This window comes from Argopecten irradians, chromosome 4 (assembly GCF_041381155.1).
Source record: "Argopecten irradians isolate NY chromosome 4, Ai_NY, whole genome shotgun sequence".
NCBI lineage: Eukaryota > Metazoa > Mollusca > Bivalvia > Pectinida > Pectinidae > Argopecten > Argopecten irradians.
In genome coordinates, this window is record NC_091137.1 from 8273830 (window position 1) to 8286068 (window position 12239).

Here is a 12239-nt window from a genome sequence, read left to right on the forward strand (position 1 = left end):
AAGGCCTACAACAACCACTTCTAATTGAAGTTGTTAGTTTTTAGTAATCGTCAATGTGCCCCACGAACTAAGCTCCCTACTATTTTAATGTAATGTCAATTGGATCAGTTAACACGTGAGCTATCATGAAACTTTGATGACCTCACTTCCCATCCGGGTACTTGATTATGAACTGTGTATTGTATATCTCTCGTTCAGCATTTTACATTTTCATAAGATATAAAATTGGATACTAAAAAGGAAATTAAAATCTCAACTTATATGGTCCCTGTAGCCGTATAAGTTGAAACCGTCAGAGGATTCAATTGTTAGGAAAGCCTCTCTATATGTCATCGTTTGCATTATTGTCAAAAAGCAACAATAGTAAAACTTAAACACGTTCCCGTAAGCGATACATCGAGCTGAGAAACTGATACATTGTCAGATAATACGAAATGAAGTAATCTGCTCCTTTGAAGCCACCCTTACACTTTGACCAGAAGGGTATCTTAACCACCTCTTTCATCAGACAGATTTCATTTTTACCCTAACCCATCGCCTGATAGGTAGATTGTGTACAGCCTGTCAACCTCCTTGTCGAACTGAATCCCTTAAATGGTCTGTTTGTATTCGGACGTGTGTGGAGTCGACCTGTGTCCGCCACGACATAGCAAGGTGATGGCGGTCTGTAGTAACAGAACTGCCCGGTCAAAGGTCAAAGTGCTGTAATTATGACGTGAACATTGTCAAACTGTTTGATATCCGTATGAGACAGGAAGCAAAGCTAGGAATATACTCGTGCCTTGGAAATACCCAAATCTCTTACATCTTTCGGTAAGTGTGCCTATCCAATATGCTCATTAGCGCATGTATACGTACACATTGTGTAATAAAAAAAGGTTATATATTTAATTATTTATATGTACGGGTATTTGAAATGTAGAGCAAAGTCAACCGAACCTTAGCAACATTGAGTTGCTTAGACTAAAATCATTATGGGATATAAAATATAAACCATAGCAACGCCAAGGAGAACAAAATAAGCTTCATGGGATATAAAAATAATGTTGTGTAATCCAAACCGGGAATTATACCGACGTTATGTTTCATACAAGTCAGTGGTATTTCATATCATTGTCATTGTAGGTCTAGTTACAAGTTTATGTGCACACCCCTTCCATGGCCCATTTACAGAAGAATAGACAAATTATTCGCGTACTGTTATGTTTTCAGATTTCAAATATTTAATTGAATTTAATGTCAATCTCTGCAAAGGAAAAAAAAGCCTGCCGTTTGATATATCAGAGGTAAAGAATATCTAAAGCAAGGCTATTGAAGGGTGGCAGCTCACACATTGTTTGTATATGCTGCAATTAATGTCGGGCATGGTTAATGTGATTTGTTTTTGATCTGGACACATGCATACTGACCTTTATGTAGGCTTTAAATAGAAATATATTCGTTTTATATTTAGCGAGCCCTAGATCTTATATTTCGTCAATTCAGTTTCTTGATCAATCTTAGTACATATGCATTAAGGGTGCCATCTTAATGATTGTGTTGTATATGTGGGGTTTTTAATTTATATATTCTGATGTTTTGTGATAATATGTCAAACCACCATTTTATATTTTATATCTCGCCCCTATATATTGTTTTTGATACTATTGTTTTCTTGGGTTATTTTCCATTGAAGTTAATCACCTTAATTAAATAGCATAAAGTATATTCATATCTGAAAACGCATTGTTATTTATACTTTTTGGTTTGTTTTGTAAATATGAAATTTATATAACCATGTTCCTAATTATTTCTGTTGTATTTTCTATGTTGCAAAAATTTGTAGACATCACCTTCATTGATTTCATAAATTCATTCTGTGATCCCTAAAAGTCTAGTCTTTGATTTGACTAAAAGACGAAAAGATACAAATTAAACTCTTTTTTACCCTATAAGATATGTATTAAAATGACAACACAAAAATTATAAGATATAGATCTGTATTAATTGGTAGGGTCAATATCCATTGTTACAATTATAGAACGACTTTATCGGTTATCACTGTGGGTACCTACCGAGTCAATGATAGCAATCTATCTCCACCCTAATACCGAACGTCACACCAGGTTACGTGGATCAGCTGATTCATCTAACAGTTATTTTTATTGATAAGAAAACATTCGCCCAGATAAACATGTCACTGAAATAGCGTTATGTATGTAGGGTTATCTCCCCTTTTCCAAAGGTTATCTCCCCTGTCAGTGACAACGATACGTTAATATTATTTTAGATGTAAACTTATTTGCGGCTATAGAAATGATGATACTGCTTTTGATGAGTTTTGATTTATTTGAGTATGTCATTTTAGCTACAATTGCGTTCTTCATACTCTTAATGATCTTGTAATACATTTCTAAAATTCATTTTCTTCATTAAATGTTATTATAAACTTGAATATATTATTATCCTGGAATGTATTGAATTCTTATGAAAACACATGTGCATGTCAATGGTTTGAGATGTTCTTCGATGTGATCAGTTTTCTTGATGAGCAAATCCTGAATCGGTTCAGCATATCCATCAATCACAGTATTTATATTTAGCTAAGATGAGGATATCAAAATTAATCCCTGAGGTCACCAACCGATAAAATGGAATTGCCTAGGCTCTAGGTCTACATTTCTGTCATTGCCATGGACATACTTGTTTCGAACAAAGGAAGGCTCTAAAAGTCAAACGCTCAAATCAGTTCTGTCTACGTTTTCTTTACAAGCGAAGGTATACCTTCAATTACCAACTCAGTGAACCTGTTTAGGTTAAAGGTCACAACCCGCTGACTGACAAATAAATACACATTGACTGTGCATGTTCACGTGAGATTGTGATGATTGACCCCTGATCAGTGTCTCGGAGCCTCCTCTTGGTGGCTTTACCGTACACCCCGTAATTGTAGGCCTGCAAACCTTACTTGGAATTCAGAAGGTATTCTCTTACTATAAAATAATCATGGTGTAAGGGGATATGTACAAATTGCCATCCTCGGGTACAATCTATACAAATTCTTCAGCATTTCACACTCACGGTGACAAGTGTTTTGGGTTAATTCTATATTCTCAATTCACTAGAATCATCATTATGATTTTTGGTCTTTATTCGTTTTCAACCTGGTGGAAAATCGACATGTTGACGTACTGACAGTATGAATGTATATCCGGGCTTGCTAAACTCAAATCGTTTCATGAAGTAAGATGTTTGGTTTTAGCACTAGTGAAATTTTAAGGGACGTTCTTAATCGAACTCCAATATTAGCATGTTATAGTAGTATGATCACAAACCTTATATCATGTCATGATTTTTCGAACTTTATAAACCTACTACCAACAAAAATATACGCTCTTGGTTTATGATGTGGGTGATAAATTTCATTTCTTGATAGGAACTCTCCTGCATCCTCAATATTGTGTGGTGTTTTACATCCTAAGTGATATGACAGTTTAATTTTATTATGATTTCCCCTATTTGAAATCTTAATACGAAGAGTAACAGCAGTTATCTTATAGTCGTACCCGATTAATAACTTCTATGGGAAAGTTACATGTGTGATTTTAAATAACAGATGATTAATCCAAGTGCAGTACATAGATATATTTGAGTTGTAGGCGTTCTGATGATAGTTTTGGTATTTCTGACGCCCTCTGATGGTTTCTGGTCACTAGGTGTAACGTACCTAGTCATACAGTGGTTGACAGGGAACAGATGAGTAACTTTGTAGACCTTATTGGTGATACCATCTAAAACATATACAATAAATTACAAAAACAAGGTTTTTATAACAGTATGTAAATTAGTTCTATTGTTCCGTGTTTTACGAGCGATCAAGATTAACCCATGTTTCCAATACATCAAAGTGGCCAGGGAGAAAAGGAGAAATTACCCGATTTCCGAAAAAAATCTGCTGTTTGGCTCTCTATAATGTTATACCTGTGTGGAATATGATACCATTATAAATCATCTCGGGGGTAGAAGTAACTGAAATTTCAAAAACGGGACATCATAATTAAATTTGCTTTAGTTATACCCTTACATGGTCCGCTAGTCCGCGACTATTTCACCAGTGTTAGCCTGACACCTTTATGAATGAAGTGACAGCTCTGATATCGGGTATATGAAAACGAACGTTTCCTTTTCTCTCGTAAAATAATCATAAAATCAAATGTTATATGTAGTGTGTCTACGCTTTTTATTCTTTAATAGGATTTTAATACTCTTTTTCTCAGGAAAATACTCTTGTCATGGCTACGAAGCAAATTAACGATTTATTTTTCGTTTTTTTTTTCATGTTTCTATTTCAACCTCTATTGATTGTCGACCCATCCGGATTCGATCACCTATTACAGTTATACTCATTTGGAGTTTTATGAGTAGTTCAACTACATAGGTAGTTGCATCTGGTGGATAATCGTGAAAGACCTCCTTTTCCTTGTATTAAGCCTAGCACCACGCTAATGTATGTGTATACTAATTTGATCAAATTCTCTAGTATTCTCAATGGGTCATTTAAAGGTCATCTGTACTACACTCATATTACAGCTGTCTTATACAATTATATAGTTAGTTACATAGTTAGTTATATAGTTATATTTTTAGTTATAAAGTTAGGTTTACAATTCGTTATACAGTTAATTATATAGTTAGTTGATGGACGCAGACAGAGTTGCCTCTATGTCCATATCTTGAATATTGTGGTTGACATGTAGTTTAAATTTGTATATTGTGTAAGTTTCTCTCGACTCATTTTTTAATATTTTAAGGTTTTTTATGACAATGTTGTATTTGGTCATTGCTTCTCTCTAGACGGACGGCTCGCAGACTCCGTATATAAAATTACCTTCTTCTCTGTCTTGCTTTTTTCCTTTGCTTCTACTCTGAGTATATTTCCTCTTTCCCACTGACATTTCATATTAAGTCGTTTACAATGTGTATCGAAGAGTGTTTCAGGTTTCTGAATGTTCCAAAACATAATAGTTCTCTTTGCATGTTTCCTTATGCTATCCCTTAACTGGTACAATCGTATCCTAATAAGTGCCTCAGCCATTTTTGTAAGATCATTCCATATAAATTGATATCAATATTGTGATCTGTACTAGCAAAACAAATCCTCATTATCGCTCTCAATTTTTTTAGGATCTATCTGTGTTCAATAACATCAATATACACAAATTTTGACCCTTGGATTAAAGGAGAGGGTATTTTTGATGTCATGTATTAATTTATTGAACCTCCCTGTATATGAATTCCTAACAAGCCCGCCATTTCTGTAAGAACAACTGTGATCAAATCGTGCTATATGTCACATAAATCATTTTATATTTGTTAGTGTTAAGATAGCATAATCCCTTGTATAGGCATTATTTCGAGACCAAAGCATATTACCTCTGATCAAATGTATCTGTATATAGAAACACTAAAACAATCTCCATATATCTGCAATATCTGCACACATTGAGAGACAATTAAGTGTTCTATGCACTACTTTTTTAATGATCTAGTTTTGAAAAAAATATGTTGCGTTTGCATTATTTCTTTTTTTTATTTATTTATATTTTTAGAGCGTTATCCGTAAAATCATGATAGCTTGTCACGGCCTGCACTTGTAAATACCACAATTAATTCAATTAATCGGTCGACGTCTGCATTTTAATGAATGAGTGAAATAGTTTGCTACGAGGAACATCAAATACAGGTAGTGGTTTGATGATTAGCATCATATGTAGACTTTAGCAGGCAGTGGATGTGTGATTAACTCCAACAGTATCCTTACTCAACCTATTACATTATTATATTTCGACCCCGCACCGACCTCTTTTTTATCTATTTTAGAGACCAAGCGTCAACGTTATTCTATTCTTAATTGCACCTTGGCTAACCGATCTATATTTATGACTGTTCAGATCGATATCTATTCGGTTTTAACCCTCTTTGGACAACCAGCACTATCTTATCTTCACCTCAAAGACTTGCTCCAAAGGTAATTCAACATTTTTTGACCAGTGATTTCCGTTGATATGTTGATGACCTCAACACTCGGTCGTTTGATCAGAGGAGATTCCCATCGATTCACATGAACATCTATTTAATTATCGTGTGTTTAACAAGCCTGTAAACAATACCCGGGATATGCATGTAATAGGGTTGAAATAGGGGGTGTGAACCTTTCAAACGCTTCGGCGATTTATGGCCTTTAATACGATACCACAATGCTTCCTTGTTTTGGTTGGGCCGCTTATATCAATGTCGATATTCCGATGCAGCTCATTATGTCACTGACAATATCGTGTTTAGTCCTCAACAGTATCAATGTCCCTATAAGACACACATATTTAGCGTCTACTATCTGTTTGTGGCTTGTTTAAAGCCATTTACATATGCTTTACAAGACAACATCTGTCACACCGGCGACATGTTATAGCAACGTGCAACTGAATCGCCAGGTTTTTATCAAAGCTGTGTTTATAACGCAATCTATACTAATTTGTACGATTAACCGTTTGTCTTTGACCTTTGTTGGTTTAAAGAAAAATAAACATTGTATCAGTTTTCAGTTTTGTAATCATACACAACAAGTCTTATATTTCAATGTGCTCTGATGTCACCTCTCCATTGCCTTACATTTGGATGGGTTTGTGATGCACTATAGAAAAGGTTTAATTATTTGTTGGGCGCAGGGACAATTTAAAGATATTATACGAACCGGCTGATCCAGTGTAAACTTTGGCCACGCTTAAGCTTAAAGGGGCCATGATTTTTTTCTCGGAAAATACTTTTTTTTAACATCTAGAGTATGTCTTGTAAAGATTTTCAGTAGTGGACCTGGTACGAATCTCATGTGCCTGGGAATCGGGCCGACATTTTAAATCAATATGGCAGCTACATCCGCTATATGCCTACTTTGGTCCATCTGTATCAGCCATTTTGCCCCAGTAGGGCGTTCGAAAGTACCCTGGGTGGTCTGATAATCCTACCCAAAGCGCTCGTGAGGTATACGTCCTCTGTTACTCTCGTGATGACATGCCATCCTCCCTATGAACTTATCAACACCTCAGTCTGTCAGCTATGACACGGCATCCACGCCCCGGTTGGATCATTTGTGTAATTCTCCCTCTTTAAGAATAGGCTGCATGTGTTTTCTCATTTGCAAAATAGATTTAGCTGATTTGATACCAGCATATAAAACCTAATAGCACTTAGCATACGAGTATGTGTTATATCTCCTCCCTCCTACCCGGCTCTCGTCTTTGACCTACTCTTGACGCTGTCATCTTTCGGTAGGGGGGCTCCATCACCAACCTGGGTAGGTCTTAGCGTGCACCTGCCCCGATGGTATACCATATCTATATAACAGTCACCCGATACGTTACCCATCTATTACTACAGTACATCCTAACTAACGACAAGGGAAAGACAGTAAGCTGCTCTGATGTAACCTAGTAGGTACGATACTAACCTCGTTTAGAAATTGAGGAAGCATTATAAGCTTGATTGTAAATTGGAGCAAATATCATTTCTTTTTTATGCATAACGTAGATTTCATATGAAATATACTTTCGTTGCTTTAGCGATAAACAAACACTATTCTCTTCCTTACTTGACCAAAACCATAAAAAGGTATTAACGTTTAGAATGCATAATTACCGGCCTAGAAAATCGGGAAATATTATCAAAATGTGCATATCGCTGTCTTGTTATATAATACGTTTGTAGACACAGTTGACCATACATGTGGTATGCTGAGGCAATGCAGCTGCACATTTCATATGTCTTACAACTGTAACCATGCAATGTCTGTTTGAGTAAATTCGTTTTGATCCCTTTTTCTGGGGACCATGTTTCAAATGTAACACGTGATAAATCAAACTGACGAGATCGCTGTGCTGAACAGGAGTCTGAAGGTAAGTGCTGCTTTGGACAATGTTGACCACTGAGAGGTTCCTATCAGAGCTTTCTGAATTGAGATACTTTGAAATTTTACTATGTTCTTCCGCCGTTTCTTTGATTCGAGTTGTCTACTCTTGTGATCGGGTATTTATTATGACGTTATTTCTTTGAGAGAAAACTGCTTCTTAATGTTTGCTCCCATCCCAACGGCTTAGACGAAAATGATCAAATCGGCATATCTGTATAAAAAAACTATACGTATTACAGTCTGGGTACAATTAGGAATAATGAATTTATGAAATACAAAAAAAACCCGGACTTTATGATCAACAGAAAAAAAACCCAATCGAATGTTAGCATGTTTTTTCATTTAAAGATGCTCTACAAATGGTATTTTGCTCTCTATCAAAAACAGCAACAGGTGATTTAGTAATTTTCTTCAGCTGCAAACTTTACTAACTTTACACCAATACCGCCATTAAAAAGTTTGAACTTCCCTTTTTACTTCAATATGAAAAAAAATCCGTGACACTATGGACTCAATGCAATGAAGTACTAATTGCGCATGCACCAAAAACGAAAATTATTTTATATAATTTTGTATTAATTAGACATACATGTATATATTGACTACTAAAAACCAATTATTGTTCAAATGATGCGTATCGTTTATGCTCTGTCATCGATGGAGCATCTTTATTAAAATGATAATGTACTTCGAGCAGCCCTTTTTTAGTACTTCCTATGTATACTATGGCAATATACCGGTAACTTCGCCGCATTGCTTTTTATTGCAGCCCCGTTGTTGAATTGTGCCCCAGTTTAGTCGGGGCACGTTAGTAAGACTGACATAGTCTCCCTTATTATCGCTGACATTGATGAGTAGGCCATTTATTGGTGTATTTCACACCTAGTCATCGGAACTGGGCGATTTTATGGTAGACACCTGCCTCATCAAGGAGAAACTGTCGTACATTAATGACTGTATCACAAGTATCGCTTTGTAGGAGCACCAAACGGCTGAAAATCATGTTAAAGTTTCCACAATGATACGAATGGTCATTATGTTAACTGAGATTTAAGGTAAAATAAGCTTGTCACTCCTCCAGCTTATCACAAACCTTGCTGTCGAAAGGACCAGTTTATTCCGTCACTTAACAAGGGCAAATGTCATACGTAAATATGGACCTTTTATTTCAATATCCAGTCGAACATTTTGTTTCTACGAAACCCGTAATGTTTTGGTGAGTATATGTATATATAAGATTAATTTAAACCTCTACAAGTACAGTCATTTGTTACTTCATTTAGCAGGAACTTTTATTATTCTATCTAAGGAAAGGAATACTAAATTGTTTCAAAACGAAATACTTGTATATAATAATAATATTCCCGATATTGGTGTGACAAATGTCAGTGTATCAAAAATAATTAGTTCATTAAATTTCAGTTTTGTATATGTGTAACAATAACAGGTGAATAGTGTAGGTCGAAGTTCAGTTTTGTATACTCTGTGCCTCCGTTAAAGTACCACCTGCTACAAATCTTCCCCTTCTGGTAAAATATTCCAACTTCCGTTTTCAGAATGTCCTCTTATGCATTCTCTATATATATATTGGGTGTTCTCGTGATGTTTTAATGCTATTTCCTATATATTCGTGTTTATTGTATCTTGATTTGTGTATTACTGGATATCGCTTCTGTCAAAAAACATTCGCCGGATTGTAAATATTTCCCAATATTCGTTTTATATTCGAGCGTTTTGTTCGTCTAATCACCTTGTATTTTAATCCTGTTACTGTCCCTACAATATCTTGACTTAGAATCTTGAGCGTTCTTTATTGGCAGTGTTGAGCAGGACATAAATCGCGTCTTACTAATGTAGTAGGAGGGGGCAACTGCACGACTTGACTGTGGTTCGAACCTAAAACCCAAGAAAACTAGATGAAATATCTACCGATTGTACTACCTGGCCCCAAAAGCATGAAATAGTCCTTAACCTAAAGCAGTCTTAAGATGTCAATGGCAGATGACATTACAAAAAGTTAAGTCATTTTTATTGGCTAAGCGAAAGCTTGAGTCAAAGAAGGTTTCATGATCCTAGGTTGTTTGGAGAAATCGGAGCCTGGTCGCCGACGATTCACCCCATCCAAATATGGTGACGTAAATCGGGGCCTGGTCGCCGACGATAAACCCCATCCAAATATGGTGACGTCGACAAATAATGTGGTGACGTCTAGATGTTTTGTCGTGTTTGATATTTGATGTAAATGTGGTAGTGAAGCAATAGATTACCGGATATATATTCAGTTTACACATATCACGTCATTGGGTTGGGTAAATAGCATTGCAATGACATAAAATATCAAAGGGAATGTTTTGAGCTTACAATACATGGGTGTTACTCGGCATCATTTGAATTAAAACAACATTTGCTATATATAACACCTTTTTCTGGTATTAATTGTCTCTTAATAGTCCGTCAGAAGACAACGCCTTCATTCGCTAGTGTTTGTGATGTGTAGCTTGTAAGGTGGATATACCCAGTATGTTTACGTAGAAGTTGTAGAGGTTGCATTGGTGTTAAGGTCACGAGTAAAATGAATAATTTTGGATGATTTACATTCAATTCAGGAGAATCTCGTATTAAACTGTAACACAATGCGTGCAAAAATCGGAACAACACAGCTTCGGTATAAATATAGCAATGTAGAATTGAAGTCTTGACTGATATCATAATGTTGTGAAGCCATATTTATTTAGTGCTAAACTTGATGCCGTAGGTAGTGGTGGAGTTAGTTATCCATAAAGAATAGGATTAGTTTCATTATAATTTGAGAGTTTTGCATGACATAACAAATGCCTTATTTAGTAATGAAATGACATAACAATTTAGTAACTCTTAATAAACCGTGTTATGCTTTATGATAAGAGTACAAAATATATGCAAGTTAATCCTTATAATTCAATCTAAACCTCTGAAATTCAAAATTTCTGGAGACAAGTTTTTTCATGAAAGCATTGCTTCGTTATTTCAGCCAATCAATGACGATTTTACAAACGGCAATGTCATTTTTAGTTATGAGATGGTAACACATATATTTATTTCGATACGAATGCTTGTTAAAAGGAAGATTGACTTATTGAGGTATAGTCAGAATATCATATATAAAATGTTTTCTGTCTAAAACATGAACCGTAAAACGAACTTCTTTATGGGTACCACCTACATCCTAAATACTTTAGGTTAGTTGTATACATGTGGTACGTACCTGACACTAGTAACCTGAAAATGTCTGATTCTTACGATTATTGTGTATTGTAATATGTAGACACATGGATGTCTATAAAGCTGTGATGTATTCATCTATATATATGTGCAAAGATATTTGGTGACTGTGCCCGGATCATTTATCAGATTCGATTTAATGCTCACGGAGGAAGAATGAAAAAATCCACTCGGAAAAAAATGATGCAATATCGTTGTTAGATTATCGTACAGTACATTCGAACGTCATGAATAATTAACGGAATTCATTAGGCAATGACGGGTATTTTCCCTAGAATGTTAACCTAAACATCAGTCCAATCATTACATATCGCATAGCTTGATCTACTAAACTAGTGTTGTAAATATGTATTCCCGTTAAGGTTACAACAAAGGAACACAATCTAGACGTGAAATCGAAATCGTTGTATCTTTATAATAATTACATTACGGCGAACAAGCTACGTTTGCCGATTACGCTGAAGGTCGGTGGCGGAGTGTGTTTGATTGACAATAGTACATAAGATATGAGCGGAGATTGTTATCTACAGACTTTACCTATTAATTAGAGATGTATACCAATGTGGTGATGTACCCAGACCACCCATTACCCATTCTTTCTACCAATCCTACTGCTGATTGCTATCACAGCCTTCTTTATATACATAACTCAAAGATCACTGTTTTGTTGACAATAAAAAGTACAGCGTTTGGTGCTCTGATGGCATTTTAGGCCCGCTATTTCATTTATTAACAGTCATTCTTTCATTTATTAGAAGGAAAACAAAACGAAAAGAGCTGCACTAACAAATGTTAGGCAGTAGTTGTGATGATTATGAGTACTGTGATTAATGCTGTAACGCTGATGCTTGATGGTAGGATTGAGTACTAATTACTCTTAATGGTTTGGGGATAAGGGTAGTATATCTAGGTTTTAGCACAGTGATAAATGTCGAATGTATTAGATGTTAATTGTCGATACTTAACTACAAACCACACCTGTGATTAGATTGACAGAAACACAGGTGTTTGTTATTTTTGTCATACTAAAGTACCT

General features: G+C 35.5%; 1 protein-coding gene across 3 annotated transcripts in view; it reads left to right on the forward strand.

The window, feature by feature from the left end:
• The window catches only part of LOC138320503 (sonic hedgehog protein-like), a 94029-nt gene that overhangs the window by 18779 nt on the left and 63011 nt on the right, over window positions 1-12239 (forward strand). Inside the window, exon 1 of one of the 3 annotated variants that reach the window (XM_069263496.1) lies at window positions 542-813. The exons of 1 other annotated variant lie outside the window; for it this stretch is intronic. The gene's annotated coding sequence lies outside the window, so the exon portion shown is untranslated. Of the gene's footprint in view, window positions 1-541; window positions 814-7805; window positions 7929-12239 lie in introns of those variants that run through there. One more of the 3 variants, XM_069263498.1, reaches the window with a different exon arrangement.